Here is a 19,488-nt window from a genome sequence, read left to right as displayed (position 1 = left end):
CTCAACAAGGCATTTGGAATGTCCCACTCAGGGTTATTTCTGTCAGGAGAACCCACCATGTAAGGAGGTTTAACTGTTCTTTTCTGATGTGATTTTTCTGCTGGGATTTTCTCTGAGGAAAGGAATGTTCCTACTGTCAGCCTACCTGGGAAAGGGTTGACATTCAGCCTCAAAAAATGAGGAGTGGGGAGATGGGACTCTGAGTCGGGGAGGGGTTCTCCCTCGGGGCCTGAGCACAGATGGGCCTGGATTCCGAGGACAGCTAATCTCTCAGGGCTGATGGTGCTCAAGGGAAGGGGGATGACCTGGGAACTGGACTGGCCAAGGTGTGCAGACTTATTATCAGGATTTTTGAAGATAGATCAGGGACTGTGGGCCCTGAAACTCACCACGTCTGGTCCCAGTTGAACTTTCTCTAATACTTGAGCTTTTAGTAAAATATTAATCATTGCTTGAATTTAGTATCTGTTGGGACATGAAGATTTAATGGAAGAATATGTTACCAGCTTGGAACTAATTTCTAAGGAGAAGACGGGCTCATGGCCAAGGCCAGTTCTCAAGGAAAGTAGGTCTCCCTGCAGTGTGAGGTCTCCCAGGGATTACTGCATGGGTGGAGGAGGGAAACAGGACGGTCTGAGCCATGCATCAGAAGACAACATGGTACGTAGTGAGAGGGGGCAAATATATTTATGGGCAGATTGGAGCTCAAGATCAGCCATGATTTTGAAGTTGTGCTATAAAGGTAAATGTTTGAGTTACAAAGGGAGTATGGTTGTCCAGTTTGGCTAAACACCAGAGAGAGTTTGGGAACAACAATAATATATGAACATTCATCCTAAAGATCAGATACAAGTAGAAAGAGGTCCCTTTCTTTAATAGGATAAGGTAATTCAACTCTCCATGACAAGTGAATACATCCAAAACTACATCAGCAAGAAATGTACTCTTTATCTGTAGATTTTAGATAGGAAGTGAAGTTTCATTATATGAGCTTCAAAAACTCCCTCTAATTAGGCAATGCGATTTCCATCAACTCTATTAATCTTCCATGGCACTTATACAAAAACTCTAAATATAGAAGGAAATAAAACCAAGTTAGAGCAACATAAGAGGTTGAGTAGGTGCAGAAGGTCACTAAAGAAAATCCATTTTCCTGTAATTTACTTGAGCGCTCCAAAAATAACAATCAGATATCAATTTGGACCAGATTCTTCTCTCTGCTCCATCATGGCTCCCAGGTTCCAGTGGACTGACCAAGGCCATCCAGAAGGTGGGACATGTTGACTTTAGCCAAAGTAAGCATACTTGTACGGAAAATAAAAACAACTGAGAAAGAAGAAGACAACATGTAACACATGTTGATTCAGTGAAAAAAAATGAATTTATATCTAGTACATCAAAGAGTTGGATCATAGACAGCATGGTACAGGCACAAGAGCCTGGGTAGTAACCACCAGTAATTCACACTGAGAGGAAAGTGGCTTATAAGAAGACTCTTTTAATTCTTAAGAAGGGGACTGATCTGTTTTCTATTTAAGGGATTTTGTAAATCAATTGGCTTCTTGATCATAAAAATCTCAAAACAAACTAGAATGCTCTAACTCACTGTTTTGGTAAAGGTGGACACTATTATTTCTTTAATAACTACTTTTCACTTTAAGAATTATAGTTACATTACATGGGAAGGTTCAGATCTCATGCAGAGAACAATTAGAATCTTTATTGAGTTTCTTCTTATGCCTAAACATCTCCTTCTCAAAAATATATTGTGTTTAGACTGTGATTTTTTAAAAAAAAAAATTACTTTACTAATGTAAAAAATAGAGGTACATTATGTTTTCCACATAGACTGTATTATGGACTTGTTGGCACTGGCTAGTATTTCTTGACTGCACAATTTTTCCCTCTTTGCATAATTTCCTTGGGAAACTCTACTGGTGTGTAATTATCATTTAACTGCATTTTTCTTGTGGAGATTTCAGAGAGCTTTACCAATATTTACTGTCAGTCTCAGGCCTCCATCTTCCTCCAGCAATGATTAGTCTTCTCCTCTGAGCAGTGGAGACAACAAAGAGCAGTAGAGACAACACAAGTGAATTCTGTGCCCCACGTTTCATGGTGAGTCAGTCACTGTGTGGGTCCCAGACTCCCAGGCAGGGTGTAAGGCTTCTGCCACTGAGACCATCCCACCTCTGATAGTCATGGGCCTATGATGTTATTGAGCCATTACTCATGTCAATATTATTTATGGGGAAGCTACTGTTTCCATACTATCAAACAGAGTAGAAGATATCAGAAATGCTTGGGAATTGAGAACTGGCTAGACTGGAGGGCATCGGATCTTTTTTTGGATCTTACTGAACTAAGTTTTGGTTGATGTCCACTGCAAATGTTTCTTCCCAATTTGTAAGAATGTATTATTTCAAAGGGTATCAAGTAGTTTTGATTAGTTTACCCTTCGCTCATCAAAATAGTTGTTTTGCATCACGCATTTCAATGCCAAAGTATTTTGGTTGACTGTTAAAAGAATACTCTGAAAAAAATTTCCTTCACAGTTATCAAACTATCTTTTTGGCAAATATGAATAAAATTTAAATTCTAATCCAAATTAACATAGATAACTCATTAAGTTGATATACTTTGGATGGATATATTTAGCATATATTTAGCCATTTGATCTCTTTTAGTACTAACCAAAATGTTAGCTTTTTAATAGTCTGAAAAGAGAATAGTAGAAAAGAGTTCCAGGAACCTAAAAGCTTGATGGTCAATTTAATATATTTCTACAAGCAGCCACCGAGTGCTTGCTTTTCTGGGCACTGTATCTTATGTTTGGAAGAATATGGAGCATGATCATTGCATTCAAGGAGTTTTCCTTTGAATGAGGGAGAAAGAAACTCACCAAATGGTAAGAAAGAGCTGTGATAGATACAAGGTACTACAAAAGTATGGAGGAGAGAGAAATCATTATATAGGAGTCAAGAAAGGCTTTGTGGTTCTGATTGCCTTTGAATTGCCTAGTGGTTTGGGATGTGACACAGAGAAAGAGGGACTAGGCACTCAGTGAGATAGTTTAAAGGCAACATGAGCTAATTCAGAAAACAGCCCTTGGTCTTATGATATCCAAACCCAGGTCTTCTATATTAATGTCGTTCTCCAAAAGTGCTTATAAAGCATTAACCAGAGATAATCACATTGTACTTAGTATAAAGATCTCTATGGTCTTTTGATAGTCTCAGTTTTACAGCTAATAGATGATTCTGTCACATGGCAGATGCAAAGGACAAACTGGCTGGCTGGAATGTAGAACATGTTGAACCTATGGGATATGGGGCATCAGTTGGCATTAGGTAGCAAGAAGCCACCTTGACTGCTACGCCATGACCCAGGACCTGAACCTGTTTATGACTAGAAATTTTCCTTTGTCCCTGTATCTGGCAGTAATTTGCTATTATATAACAGGAGACCTCACTATCATTTTGTCAGGAATATTTGCAGTTCTGATCCATATGTCTTTCCCAGTGTGGATGCACAAATTAACTGTAGGGGATTTATCATTACAGCCACTGCAATGTTTGTTAGTAAATGTGTGTGCCTCCTGATAAATATATGAAACTCCCAACTGAGTGCTGGGAATACAATACTGAAAATTTGTTTCCATTTTAATGTAATAATAAGAAAAAAATGAAGCTCTAGAAACATAATGTATAGCTGCAGGGGCATACAAGTCAGAGATTCTCATGTCACCCTTTCCATGTTGGGTGTGAAGGCAGAAAGCTGACAGGTATAACCTCAGTTGCTTGTTCTCATTGGCATTTACTGCAGTTTATGTGTCAAGTGAATTTACACATTACGTGTCTATAATGTTGTCATCTTATGTTACTGTATTTTCTTGTATTATCAAATATAAACTAAACAAAGTACACAAATGTCTTAAATCATGTCTTCAAAGAAGCCATTTATCAAAAGTACTTTCAATAATGCAAACCCATGTAAAATGTATGGGAAAAAAAAGCAGAGCATTTGCCTATCCTCAAGTCTTTCTGCCACATACTGAACTTAAAAACATGACAGTCTATTCTCAGTGAAGTCTATAACAAATAATGAAACCAAACCCAAAGTTTGTAAAGCAAGGCAAAACTCATTTTATTATTTTTAGCCAGGTGGTATCAAGTACCTAATTGGAATGAATCAGTTTAGTTCACTGAGTTGGCTAATATAACAGGAAGTAATGTGCACCCCGAGAATGTGGCTCACTGTCCCTTAGCAATATGTCACTCAATGAGAATGTTAGCATCCCATCACTGCCTCGCCTATCCACATCATGTAACAGCAGCATTCCCTCTGATTTTGCTGTTTAAGGTCCCTGGAACTCTGCTTGGAGAGGTTGGCCAGTGGGGTCTCTCTCCATGTCCTGCTGAGCACTTTAATCAAATACTTGGCTCCTCTGCAGGCTGCAACAAGACCTAATTGCAGCCTAGCAACTCAGAAACCAATTTGGAGGCCAGAGCTCTGCCTCTGGTGAGTCTGAAAGGCCTTAGTCCCTGAGCATGATGAATATATTTCTTTTTAACTACTATAAGTATCATAACAAGAAGTCCAAATAGGTCCCTGTTGATTAGCCTGTTAGCTCTTCATCACAGGGCCACAGGGCCAGGGAAATGTCTTACCATACTGGGGTGTGTGTGTGTGTGTGTGTGGGAGGAGTAAAGAGGGCGGGACAAAGGCTGAATACCAGAGACCAGACATTTTGGCACAATTGAGTAATTGGCTTAATGTTTTCGAGAGGGGCATGTGGCCTATAGTGGAAATAAGATAGACTGCCACATTATTGACATCAACGAGGCCAGGAATGACAAGCTGAATGCAGCAGCATATGCTTCAAAGGAATGATCAAGACCATGCGCACCAAAAGCAGGGGTGCCAGCCATCCAAGAGGATATAAAGGACGGTTCTTAAAGTTACGTGGCTCCTGGCCTCTGCCTGCTTTAAATGGTCTCAAAACACTCTAAAACAATCACTGTCCTTTTCCTTAGAAGACAGTAGGAATAAGGAGTGTTTGGAGGTGGGGGTGTGCACATGCACATGTGGAAGGATGCGTGTACTGAAGAGCACACCCTCCCCTCTTTTTCTTCAAGCGTCTGTTGTAAAACTTGAAAGCACTACAGTCTTGAACTGAGGGAAAGCTTTTTTTATAGAAGAGTTATAAATCGCTTCAAGGAGTGATTTTCAGCTAAAAGCTGACTGCTGATATGTATAGTGACCATGCCAGGCCTGCCATTCAGAAAAGCTTGGAAACCAGTCACATTTATCCTCGAAGATCAAAATGATATGTTCTTGGAGAAATCACAGGAGCAGGTAACATGAAGCATTCTTGTCATTTGTACTACCTTTGGATAAAACTGGAAGGCGGTGTTAGAATGATGTAATATGTAATGTAGAGCAGGAAGTGATTGAACAGTTATATACAGAGCGACTGTTTGTGACAGAATGAAAGTGGAAATGCTGTTTATTGTGACACTAAGATGTCTAGCCACAGGGGGTCTGCTCAATAAAAAACCCATTAACAATGAAGACTCCACACAGTAAGTTGTTCTGTCTGCCATGCTTGGTCACCTTATCCCGTCATGTAATGAGAACTCCTGGCCCAGAGAGAGAAGTCAGACACAGATCTCACAAGGTAGCTGTGGAAATCTGTAGCATGGCAGAGGACAGCGAAGGTGAACCAAGGTACTCATCAAAGGTCATTGAGAGAGACTCCTTGTGAAGCAGGTGATTAAGAAATCTAGTTGCCGAGGCAGGAAGTGGCTGTCACAGGACACCAGGCCTGATGTTCATGAATAATGGAGGATACACAGTGTCCAGACTGTGCCTTCAACACCAGTTCCTTAATGCAAAAGAACTCGAGAAACTGCCATATCCCCATTAGAAACCACCGTTATCTCCATTAGAGTACATTGGCTATAACTACATAAATTGTAACAGGTGTAAAAATCAGAATCCTGAGACAAGAATGAGTTTCAAAGAAACACATTTAAACTATTTTTTCTTTCTTTCTTTTTTTTTTTTAAATGGGAGAGTGACAGAGAAAGAAAGATAGATAAAGATCTTTCACTCACTGGTTCACCCCCTAAATGACCTCGACAGTCAGGTCTGGGCCATATTGAAACCAGAAGCCAGGAACTCCATCCTGGTCTCCCACATTGGTGGCAAGTCTCAAATACTTGAGCTATTAACTGGTGCTTCACAGGCACATTAGCGGGGAGCTGGATCAGAAGTAGCCAGGACTTGAACTGGCACTCTGACAAGAGATGCACTTGTCCCAGGCAGTGGCTTAACCTTCCGTACCACAACACCCACCCCCTAAAAAATAATTTTTTAAATAAGAAAAATAGATTGATTGCCAAAAATATGTTGTCCCCCCCCCTTTTTTTTTTGCCATGTCAACCTTTTATGGAACATTGATATTAAGAAGAGCTTATCTATAGAAGAAACAAGTTATGGACAGAGTCAGTTATAGAAAGAAATATTTCCAGCTAAAAGGATTGGGATGTTGTTTCCCATCTGTAATTGGAAATTTTCACTGAAGAAGCTTTGGATCTGTTCAGTGGGAGCCCAGCCTTATCCTTTAATGGGACTTCACCCTAGCATCCAGCTTGTCCTCATCTCCTCCGAGGTGAAGCATTGGTCTAGGTCAGGAGTGTGTTCACTGTTTTCGGTGTTGCCAAGAGACTTCATTCCAAGGGGAACTGTGACTTTGCTCTCACTTCTTTTTATCTGTCATCCTCCCAGGGATGTCAGTGGATGCTTTCCTTGCTGAGCTTCACTTAAGAATTTTGAAGTAAAAACAGTGTGGAATATATATATATATATATATTCAGAAAGAAAAGTCTCAGAAATTATTATATTCATATTTTTGAAAAGCCTTACCTTCTTCCTTACTTCATGTATAATCTAGAAAATATATATAAACTATATATTTTATATAAATTTTAATATATATTATATACATTCAATTTGTACATAGAATTTATAAATGTTGAGTATATGAAGAAATTGTTATAATTCCCATGACAAGGTCTATTTTCTAAATTTTATTATATGCAAATATCTAAATCAGTAGATTTTTCACTGATTATCTAAGCCAAGATCTTATTGTACAGAACAGACAAAACCAGATAAGCAGATTCTTTAAAGCCCTCTGCTTAGTAAGGCTTATTTCTGGGAAAGCAACATGCTGTAATGATTCTACCAGATGGGACACTTGACACCATGACACCCCCTTCCACCCCAATATGCCACTGTGCAGGAGACAAAGTCACTCCACAGCTGAGGATGAAATGAGGAGGACATGTCCTCTTTGAATTCAAAATGTAGCACTCATGAAAACAACAGGAAGGTTTATTTCAATAGTTTGGATTGAGTGGATTTAGGTGGCTCATTAATTATTCAAGTTATTTCCTTTCCCCATCTTACAAGCAAAACGGCTTATATGACAGTACTTCAAAAAGCTCATGGAAGAAGCACATAATGAAAACACTTTTCATGGATTTAAAAAAATTTGCAACAAAATACATGTCATTTATTTCTTCTATGAGCTTTTGGAAGGACCTTTGTATTCTCACCACACTGCTCCCTTTCTACCTCCTATCCTGGTAATTTCACTGCCTTACATTCTTGTAAATTAAAATCAAAACCAAGGCTCTTGTTACTAAAGTCTCACTGGTCACCACTGAAGCATGTCATGGAATGACCCAGTAGTGAATGGCCCAGGCAATCCAGGGTCTTTTCATTTCCTTCCTGTGTTCTCTCTCTCTGAAAAAATGTTCACCTTGTAAATAAATGAAGCTATGCATTATTTAGGCCATGGCCTAGCCTTTTATTAACATTTAACAGCATAGAATTTAAACTTTGCTGATGATAAAGACTGAGAAAGACCCACCTTTTTCCTACTGTGAAATTCATTCCTGCTGTCCTGTGTAGCTACCTTAGTAACTGGTTTTCTTTTTCTTTTTGTTAAAGTGTTTACCCTCCACTACCCTGCTGTGTTCTTTCTCTCTGTGTTTGCTTTGGTGTTTAGAGACAATCACCACGGAGCTCATCTTCCGCTGAGTGAAACTTCTTCTTAGGAACTGGCCAAAATGAGGGCTGGACTACCTGGGGAGAGTTCTCAGATGTTCAACACATGTAGGGGCTGCAAAAAGCATTTCCTCAATGCATTTCCTTTACGTTAATGCACTTCAAAATCTAATAATAACATTTCATTTAGGGAAAAAGTAAGTTGTTCTCTTTCAATGAGGCAGATCATTGCTTTTCCATTTGCTAACGTGGATTTGCATGCTGTCTTTCATAACTCACATGGTACAGACACTCCAGTCAATGAGAGGTGATGTGAGTTATTTTCCTAATAAACAGCACACAATATTGTGCTGATCCAGGCATGGTATGTCATCTAGACCTCTTGTGACCAATAACATGTATTTGTAAAGTTTCTGGATGGTTTGGAAATATGGTTTATAATATCTCTTTTCCTCTGTGATGCTAAATTATTTCAGCTGCTATGCGTTTCATGTTTAGACTCTACGAAGAAGCAGCAAAACACTGTGGTTAAGAGTTTGGGCTTTGGAGCCAGAAAGGCCTAGATTAGCGTTCAGGCTCTTTTTGGGAGTTTTGCTCTCAGAGTGGCTTTTGTAGCTGTGTGTCCTCTCAGAGCCTCAGCTTCCTCCCCTGGAAGGGAGAGAAGGAATCAAACCTACCCGACAGAAGAGGTTTCCTTTTAGAATACTGGGTTAAGAAACAATGGAAGCATCAGTTGTATAATGCCTGGCACCCAGTTAGTACTGAAACAAAGAGAGTTCCTAACTATATTCAGTTGAGTTCATCTTAGGGCATAGTGGGCACACCTCATTTAGAGTATACAAGAAGTTGTTATCTGCTTAACATTATCATACCTGCTGGGAAAATGATCCACCTCCAACCCTGGGCTTCTATGGCCTCGTGCCCCTTGCCTGTTCCCTGCCTCTCTGGCCTCTCATTGCCACTTCTTCCTCTCCTAGCTGTTAAATGTCATCCTTGACACTTCCTTCTTCCTTTTCCACTAAGCCAATCCATCATCAAGCCCTGTGGGTCTTTCCTCTGAAATCCACTCCCTTCTCTCCATATCCACCACTTTTGCTGCGGCCCTGGTCCCCGACACCTCCCAGCCAGGCTTCTGCAATTTTCTCCCTCCTGGTTTTCGTGCTTTCGATCTCCCTCTTCAGCTTCTTCTTCACAGAACACAGTGAGCACTTAGACTGAAAATTTGAATAAATAATCTCTTGCCAAACCTCTGCTTAAATCCCTTTTTCAGGGGTGGGCGTTTGGCTGCCTCCTGGGGCACCCACCTCCCATATGGGAGTGCCTGAGTTCGAGTCCTGGCTTCATTCCAGATCCCAGCTTCCTGGTCATATGCACCCTGGGAGGCAGCAGGTGACGGCTCAAGTACATGGGTTCCCGCCACCCACGTGGGAGACCTGGAAGGAGTTCCAGACTCCTGGTTTGGGCCTGGCCCAGCCCTGGATGTTGTGAGCATTTGGGGGAATAAACCATCAAATGCAAGCTCTTTCTCTTCTTTTCAGATAAATAAATAAAAAATTTAAAATTCAAACTTTATCAGCCTTGCTCTCATACCAAAGGTGATAACAAAAAGGCTCTGTGAGTCCTAGCCCTGTCTATCTGTCCATTTTCAGGTCAAAACTGCATTTCAAACATGCAGGCCTGCAGCTCCTAGCAACCAGGGAGCTTGGTGAAGCAGCAATTTATTTTCTCTTCCTGCATATACTTTAATATTTATAACCAAGAGAGAAGAATTCCAAACTTCCTTTTCCTTCCTAAGGGCATGGAGAGGTTTATTGAGTTCTTATTTTCCATGGACTTTTGGAAAGTCTCACAGAAAATGTCAAAAACAAGCTCAATATATTATTATGATTTGAACTAGGCCCAAACAACTTTAGTATTTCCAGTAGGACCGAAATTATTAAACCAACAGCCATTCCCTTTGCATGTGTGAACTTCAGTTTCTAGGCCAAAGTCTTGCTAGAAAAGTGCTGACATTTTGAAATGTTATATAGCTGAAAAAGGTAGTGGAATGTTTTGTAACCTCAAAAAATATTTCATTTGGGATTCAGTCCCAGGTGTCAAGGCCAATTAGCCAGGTGACAGTGAAGTATCCAAGGTGGATACATAACTCACCAGGAGGCCAGGAGCTTCAAAGCACCATTAGAAGTAAAGTCCCTGGACCTGGAGTAGAAATCTGGTCTATACTAACTTTTGGATGACAACCCAACAGCCTTCCCTCCCTCTTTCTGCTACTATCTAAATACTTCATTTTAATTTTATTGTTGCTTGTGAGTGTTCAGGGGTAACCAAGAGAATGCCAGAGGACTGTAATGAGAGCTTGGGTTGGAGTTAATCACAAGAATATTATTGAGAATACCTGTCAGCAGGCACCTTACAACCCGCAAAATGTTCTACAACCTGACAGTTACACAGAACGGGAATTCCTGATTCTTTTGGTGCTTATTGGTATCTTCTGGAGTAGGAAACTGCTTCAAGAAGTGCTTGGAAAATAGTATTAAAAAATGTTTCTTTTGGGCCGGCGCCGTGGCTTAACAGGCTAATCCTCCGCCTTGCGGCGCCGGCACACCGGGTTCTAGTCCCGGTTGGGGTGCCGGATTCTATCCCGGTTGCCCCTCTTCCAGGCCAGCTCTCTGCTATGGCCCGGGAAGGCAGTGGAGGATGGCCCAAGTGCTTGGGCCCTGTACCCGCATGGGAGACCAGGAGAAGCACCTGGCTCCTGGCTTCGGATCAGCACAATGCGCCGGCCGCAGCGGCCATTGGAGGGTGAACCAACAGCAAAAAGGAAGACCTTTCTCTGTGTCTCTCTCTCTCACTATCCACTCTGCCTGTCAAAAAAAAAAAAAAAAAGTTTCTTTTAGTGCAACCAAAAATTTAAATCCATGCATATAAGGAGTCTTCATACAGTTCATGAAAGCTGTGTATTTTGAAAAAAAATTGCATGGATTCCAAAATGTTTGCGCCAAAATAAATTTGTCTTCTGATTGCATTTCTCTGAAGTGCCTTTGTATGTGGCCAATATTGCAGTTGTCACATCTCTGCCACCTCCTGTGTGGCTGGTTAGTAGAAACATCTGAGGTAGTTGGCATGTGTGATGCTGGTAGCTGGGATCTTATTAATTCCCTCTTTATCATCATCTAAACTTCACAGACAGTGAAAAATCTATTGGAATTGTTATTGTCTTCAATTTTGGTTAATTTATTTCAACCACTGAAGACTATATGCTTCAAAGATGAGTTTTCATGCTAATACCAATATCCATTGATTATTTATTGTCAAGGATATTTTTTGAATTTTTTGAGTTTAAATGAGGCCTTCTATGACCCTCTGATAGATGAAGCATCTCTATTATGCCCATCATAGCACTTGCTGTTTCTCTGTTCACAAAATTTACATATTTGAAATGATTGATTTAGTGTCCTTACACCATTAAGCCTGTCTGGAAATGACTTGTGGACCCAGGAGCCCTGCCCATCTGATTCAGTGTGGTTTTCACATATATTGGACTTTATTGTAGGTGCTACATATTTTTTTTCTAAGGAACTGATGAATACAAAGGGTCTTCATAAAATTCCTGAAAATGATTATGTAAAAACTAGGCAAGTATTTCAATGTTTTTTCACCAAAGCAAATATACCTTTTAATTCCATTGTCCACACACTTTTTGATGCACTCTCATAAAAGTAACCTAAAACTAGAGAATATGTCATAAAATGAAACTCTCACAATATTGGTTTTAGGGTCTGTTAAGATGATATTTACTGCTACCTTTTAATTAAGGTAGTTTTTAGTATCTTATTTTGCTAGTGTTCTAATAGTTTATAATAATTAAAAGAAGAATTGATAAACTGGATTTCACTAAATTTCAAAATGTATACTCTGTGTAAGATACTGGCAAGAGAATGAAAAGATGAGCCAAAGACTGGAAGAAAATATTTGCAAAAGACGTGTCTGATAAAGAACTTTTATCCAAAATACACCAAAAATGCCTGAACTCAACAATAAGCAAACAAACAACCTGATTTAAAATGCAGGCACTTCATCAAAACTAAGCAGATAGGTATGTGAAACTAAGACAAATAAGGATGTGAAAAGATATTCCACATCATTTGCCATCAAGGAAACTCAAAGAAAAACAGTGACATAGTGCTACATGCCTATTAGAAGGGACAAAGCGCAGAATCCTAACAATACTAAATGCTGGTGAGGATATGGAATAACAAGAACGTTCATTAATTGCTGGTGCAATTGCTTTTCATTCATTCATAATTCATAATTTCTTTTCATTAATTGCTGGTGCAAAATGGTGCAGTTATTTTGGAAGACATGTTGGTAGTTTCTTAACTATACTCTCACCATACAATCCAGCCACTGAGCTCATTGGTATTTACTCAAAGGAGCTGAAAACTTACATCCATGCAAAAACTTTCATACTGATGCTTGTGGAAGCTTGCTTTATAATTGCCAAAATGTGGGAGCAGTCAAGATGCCCTTCAGCAAGTGAATGGTTAAGTAAACTGTGATATATCCAGACAATAGAAAATTATTCAGCACAAAATAGCTATCAAGCCATGACAAGTCATGGAGAAAGCTTAAGCATATCAGTAGTCTCCCCTTTTAGTCATGATGAGAATATATTCCAGGAGCCCCAGCGAATCCTTTAAATTACTGGTAGTACCAAGCCCTACATATTCTATGTGTTTTCCTATATATATCCACACATATGACAAAGCTGAATTTATAAATTAGCACAGTAAGAAATTAACAGCAGTAACTAATAAGAACAATTATAACAACAGTTGATAATAAAAAGTATATGAATGTTCTCACCCTCTGTTTCTGTGAATATCTTACTGTACTTTTCCCATTTCACTTAGAGGAATCACTGTATGATCCTCTTTGGCATATCTAAAGATTCAGCATTTCTACACTTATACTTTGGGATCATTATTAAGTAAAATAAAGATAACTTGAATGCAGACAACACATTAGGCAACAGCCAACCTGATAACCAAGACAGTTACTAAATGACAAACTAGCAGGTAGCATATACAGTGTGGATATGCCTGACAAAGAAAGGACCCATGGTCTTGATGAGATGGCACAAGATTTCATCAAGCTGCTCAGAATAGCACAGTTTAAAACTGGTGAACCATTTACTTCTAGAATTTTCCATGTACTATTTTTGGATTGAGGTTGACCATAGGCAACCAAAATCATGGAAAGTGCAACCGAAGGTTAGAGGGGGCTACTTCATTGCTGAATGAATGAGGTTAATCTGGTTCCAACTATATGACATTCTGGAAAAGGAAAACCTATGGAGAGAATTTAAAGATCAGAGGATGATAGGGGTTAGGCAGGAAGGAGGGAAAAAATCAGTGGTACACAGATATTTAAGGCAGTGAAAAATACTCTCTGACTTTCTAATGGTGTGTACATGTCATTATACATTTGTCCAAATCCATTAATGTACAACACCAAGAGTGAGCCCTACTGTCAACTATGGACATTGGGTAATAATGATGTGTTAGTAAAGTGGGCAGATCAATTGTAACAAATATACCACTCTGGAGGGCATATTGACAGTGGCTGAACATGGTCATGTGTGGGGATAGGTGGTCCATGGGAAAACTGCCTCTCTCTCACGTTTGCTGTAAACTTAAAAGTGTTCTAAAAAGTATAAAGTTTGGAAACACTGCTAAGATTTAGATAATGCTCACAGTGTTCAGGGTTATGTTCTAGCATTTTTACATTCATTCAATTGTATCATCCTCATAATAGCTGTGGGTGGAGGGACCAGTATCCATGACACAGATGAAGAAATTGAGGTTTAGAAAAATTGACTTGTCCACAATCAGACAAGTGGTTAAGGAGTTTATTCATACCCAGTTGTTTTCTTAACTCTTATTAAATTTTTTTTAAAAACTGAAAACCCAAGCTAACAAGAAAGTAATGAGAGAAGTAGGCTCTGAGGCCTGCTCCATCCAAAGTCACAAGTGGAGGCCAAGACAGTTGGAAAGGATTCTGTCCTAGCCCTGAAGGAATTACCAGGAGTGAGGTAGTGTTTAATAAAAGTAAATAAAACACAAGGCAATAAGATAGCTCAGAGGCAGGATATGACTGTTAAATGAAATGGACTCATCTTGGAGCGGACCGGCATGGTCCACAAGCAGCTGAAGAGTTGACCGTGAACCTGGTCCAGAAGGATGGGCACAGTGTGAACGGGTGGAGGGCATATGAGACTTGTAAGGGATAATGTGAGCGAATATGCCACTTTTCTTTTTTCTTAAATGGATTCAAAGCAATGAGCAAAATATGTCCTGTGGCCCTTGGAGAAAAAGGTGGGGTTTTAGTCAGGAACTCTTTTTTTCCCCACATTTGTTCTTATACAGCTATAAAACAAAGATGTTATTTGCCACATTCCACCCTCATAGAAATGATGAAAGGGTGAAAGGATTCTGTAAAGCTTTGGGGTCTCTTTAAAGCAGCTATGCAAAATCAAATTATAATCATCACTGTTGTTTTTATTGTTATTATCTTTACTGTAAAACTGTCCCTAGGGATACAGAACTTTTAGTGTGGCCATAGCCTGCTCCAACAATTAACTGTCTCATCGTGACCCAACTGACCAGAGAGGCTCAGCAGAACCTTGGCCTCCACAGATCATTCTGCAGGCAATTCCTGTGATTCCGGAAAGCTTTTTGGGGGGTGTTCCCAATCACCCTCTGACCAGACCTAACTCAAAAGTTGGAAGTATCTGTATATTTTATTTCTTATAATTTTTTATGTGTTTAGTTATTTTATTTGAAAGGCAGCGAGATGGAGAGAAAGAGATAGAGAAATCTCCTGTTTTGTGGTTTACTGGCCACATGTCCACAGTTCCTTGTAGCTGGGCCAGGGCAAAGTCAGGAGGTGGGAACTCAAACCAGGTCTCTCCCATGAGTGGCAGGAATGCAACTACATGAACCATCACTACTGCCTCCAGGATGCACATTAGCAGGAGGCTGGAATCAGGAGCATAACCAAGAATTGTATCCAGGTACTCTGATATGAGATGCAAAGTGTCAATCAAGATGCTAAAAGTTTAACTCTATACATTTTTTCAGCATGTACAACGAATGAAAAATGAGTTAGCTACTGATATTTAAGTACCAGTAAGTTTGGAATAGGATCTATAATTCTGCCACATTGAATTTTCATTCACACCTTACCTAGGCCACACATAGCCTTCATCTTCATGGAGGTAACTTCTAGTACTGAGAAAAGCCCATTGGGATCTTTCAGCTCTATCTTTCTGTTTTCCACCCGAAGCACTGACTGGTCTAGGGTGAGCTGCCTATAAGAGTCATCCTGAGTGAGGAAGATGACAGGGCTGGTTCAAGGGGGACAGAGGTGGAATGACTAGGTGTCAGTCCACAGAGACAGCCAAAGGGAAAAAGAAGTCTGAGTTCGTGAACTGGAACCAAAGGCCATAATCAGGAAGTTGAGTATTAAGTGCTTCCCATCGGAGCACAGAAGACAATAGCAACAGTTCTGGAACCACCTCAAGATCTCAGAGTCTGCACAGGGTGTGCCCTTGAATAGCACTGTCTGTTCTGATTAGATAGTTTATCTATTTTTTTTTTTTTTGACAAGCAGAGTGGACAGTGAGAGAGAGAGAGAGAGACAGAGAGAAAGGTCTTCCTTTTCCATTGGTTCACCCCTCAGTGGCCACTGCAGCTGGCGTGCTGCGACTGGTGCACCGCACTGATCCGAAGCCAGGCGCCAGGTGCTTCTCCGGGTCTCCCATGCGGGTGCAGAGCCCAAGGACTTGGGCCATCCTCCACTGCCTTCTCGGGCCACAGCAGAGAGCTGGACTGGAAGAGGAGCAACCGGACAGAATCTGGTGCCCCGACTGGGACTAGAACCTGGGGTGCCAGCGCCGTAGGCGGATGATTAGCCTATTGAGCCGTGGCGCCAGCCTAGATAGCTTATATTTGTATATTACAAACGTTCTATACATATGTGTCCTTATTTAGGCACCCACTTATACCCAGTCCCATGTCCCCAACTAACAAATTCAATAAAATGTTTGTGGGTAGGAGCTGGAGACAACATTTTCTAAAAGCTTCCAGGGGTTTCTAATGGGTCATGTGCAACCAGGGCTGAAAATTACTGTTCTAGATGAGCTGGTCTTCCTCAGGACACCCTGTCCAGTGATCTCAGTCTGAGCCCATCAGCTGCACCTTCTCCAAATAACTCAGTTCCTTTTGCTCAAAAGCCTACTCTTTGGAGGTTCCTCCCTTTCCCTTTCAGTTCCCTAAGATAGTGTCTGGGTGGATGAAGGCATCTTACTGTGTCTTTTGTCTGGGTGAGCAGTTCCTCTGGATATCTCATTCTTCCTGGTCCTTCGCAGCTCAAGCTGGCCCCTGGTGTGACATGGTTTATGCCAGGCTTGATGCAGTCAGGGTCTGACAGCACTGCTGACCGATTTGGCCTCAGTACCCATGTAAGTGCCATGAACCCCTCAGAGCCAATGCCACATCCCCAGCTGCTCTCCTCCTCTGGCACAGTCAACCAACAAGAGTCAGCTATACACGGCATCACCCCATCACAAACGCTCCACAGCAGTCTTTCTGGCCTTCTAGAACACACATAAGACCTGTGCCAATCTGGGCCCTCTTCATACCATGAAAAACTAATGCAGCTCCACAAATACCAGGGCATTACCATGCGGGATTGTTAGTGTACTCTGATGGGTGTTGTGAAAGGCGACCTTCAAGAGGATGGATCGCCTCCCGGTTTTATTAAAATTGGAACAAATGCACCCTGCCCTCAGTTTCCCCACAATCATCACGCCTCACCTTTGGCTTCCCAACCCCTGCCTTGCCTGCCATTTACTCTGTTTCCCCCAAATCTCTGTGGTGCGTAGGGGAAAATTCACCTGTAATTCCCTTTCATGTCCATCAGGGATTTCCATGTTGTATCTTGTTGGGAGTTGAGGAGACTCAACTCAGAATTTGTGATTGTCCTCATACAAGTTAGTTTTCACTAATTCATTTTTCACATTTTTTTTATTTCTTACCCACTTACTCCTCCAGATGAAGGATCTTGAAGATTTCTAATCCTGACCAACACTTGCCTCTATTAGATCTGTTCCCTTTTATGGACAATAGGTGATGTCTTAGAGCTGCCTGACCCTGTAAGAAAAACCTCCCTGTAGCAGTACTGGGGACACTCAAAGTAGTTCTTAAAAGCTGCTATAACAGAATTTCACACTTGACATTTGGGGATCATTGGAGCCGTTTACAGATGTTCTGGCTCTCTCTAATTCTGGATGGAAGGAATCTCTTCTTCACCTGCTGGTAATTAGATGTGGCCATGAGTCTTGCTTTGGTCAATGAGATATGAGCACCAATCAATTCTGGCTGACTCAACAGGAGCCAGTTTGAGCTCCACTATGCCTTGGTATCACCTGCCAGTGTGTTGGGCAGTGTTCCACATCGGGGTTTCTCAATCAGCTGGAGGCCTGGATGGAGAACATGCTGCAGCTGAGCCCTACACACCTGCAGTGGACGTGTAATGTGAGTGAAAAATAAACCTTCTCCTACCTTTGGGATTTGAGGAAGCTCATTACCACATCACTACCAAGCCTATACTCAGTAAAATAAAACAAGAACACCACAGCCTGTGTGCAACTGCAGCCAGTAATACATACCACATCTTCCATGTAACTCAAACACTTGTTTTTCTTTGCTCTCCCTCTTTTAAAATTATTTTATGTGTATTGAATGAGAAATTCACCTTTTTAGAAAACATATTTTGTATCCACAATCTCCCTTATCAGAAAAGCAAAAGCCTTGTGCCTTGTTGGTGGGGATGTAAATTGGTACAACCAGGATGGGGGACAGTATGGAAGCTGCTTAAAAAGTTAGAAATAGTGCTACGAAATGACCCAACAGTCCCATTACTGGATAGATGCTCAGTATCCTCATTCATGTTCGTTATGGCACTCTTCACAATAGCCAAGATAAGGAAACACTGACATATGAATGGATAAGTAAAATATGATATATACTTGTATATGCAATTAAATATTATTCAGCCATAAAAAGAAGGAAATCCTGCTATTTGCAACAACATGGATAAACCTGAAAAACATTATGCGAAGTGACACTGAGACAAATACTACAGGATCTCACTTGTATTTGACAAAGATTTGAACTCACAGAAACATTAAGTGGAAAGGCAGTTGCCAGGGGTGGGGAGAGAGGTAGGGGTTGGGGGAAATGGTCAAAGGATACTAAGTTTCAGTTATAAGATCAGGCAGTTCTGGAGATCACCTGTATAGTGTGGTGACTATACACACACACACTCACACATAAAGGGTAATGATGAGTGGTGATGGGTGCATTCGTTAATTTGATTGCAATAATCATTATATGCTACATATGTATATCAAGCATCATGTGTACTTTGAATATGTATACTTTTTATGTCAATTAAATATTTTAAAAATTGAAAAATAAAAACAAAATCACTCTTATAAATCAAAGAAGTGCTCTAAACCAAGTACTAGGGGGAAAACAGACAACTGCAAAAGAGGAAGTGGTGTGACTGATGTTATGTGTCCTCCCGTTTACTGTCAGTCACCATGTTTCCTAGGAAATACAGAACTACAAATGCTCCCAGGATGGACATTTTTTCCTTTATGCATTACTGCCCTGCTTCCCTGCCTCCCATCATCCTATTCCTTTTCTCATATTCCTGAAGAAAACCTGACATCTCTGAGTCACACCGTTTTTGTCACATGGCATTTAGAACCAGTAGGCCTGAGGAACCAGCCCTCTGAAACGTCTCACTTGGGTCTCCCATGGTTTTTCTAGATAAGAAGCACACAGGAATTTTTAACTTGCATCTCCCCCATCACATCTTTAACTAAGGAAGTGCAAAGCAAAGCTGCTCATCTTTCTGGTTTAAAAGCCCCAAGCTGAAAGGTCACAGCATCCAAATGCCTCTCCCTCTCTCTCCAGTTACTCTCCCCCTTCCTGCTGGGTTCCGCCCGTCCATCTCCACACCTGGAAGGGCAGTGTCTGCTACTGGGGCCACATTTTTATTATTCTTAAGGTGTTTAACTTTTCCTCACTTTATTATTTATTTACCCCAAACTTACTTAAAAGAGGACTCAAATAAGAAAAGAAAGATGCACTTGTATTTCAAGATAAAAAAAGAAACTGTATGACAGGCTAAGCCAAGTAACCCAGAGCCAGAATGAGGCAGTGACATGAATGTGCATGATTTCTTTTCTTCTTGCTAGATGTGGGCCCAGATTGGATTTTCTTAAAAATGGCTTTAAATTTTCATAGTTTCCATGAGGTTAAACAAAATGAGTTC

The 19,488-nt window shown here is 40.6% G+C and overlaps 1 pseudogene; it reads left to right on the top strand.

The window, feature by feature from the left end:
• The first annotated feature begins 14,242 nt into the window (after positions 1 to 14,242).
• LOC133749397 (protein SET-like) overlaps positions 14,243 to 19,488 on the top strand; it is a 29,421-nt pseudogene continuing 24,175 nt past the window's right edge.

The sequence above is a fragment of the Lepus europaeus genome, chromosome 20 (assembly GCF_033115175.1).
Source record: "Lepus europaeus isolate LE1 chromosome 20, mLepTim1.pri, whole genome shotgun sequence".
Classification (NCBI taxonomy): domain Eukaryota; kingdom Metazoa; phylum Chordata; class Mammalia; order Lagomorpha; family Leporidae; genus Lepus; species Lepus europaeus.
This window is presented reverse-complemented; position numbering and strand designations above follow the sequence as displayed.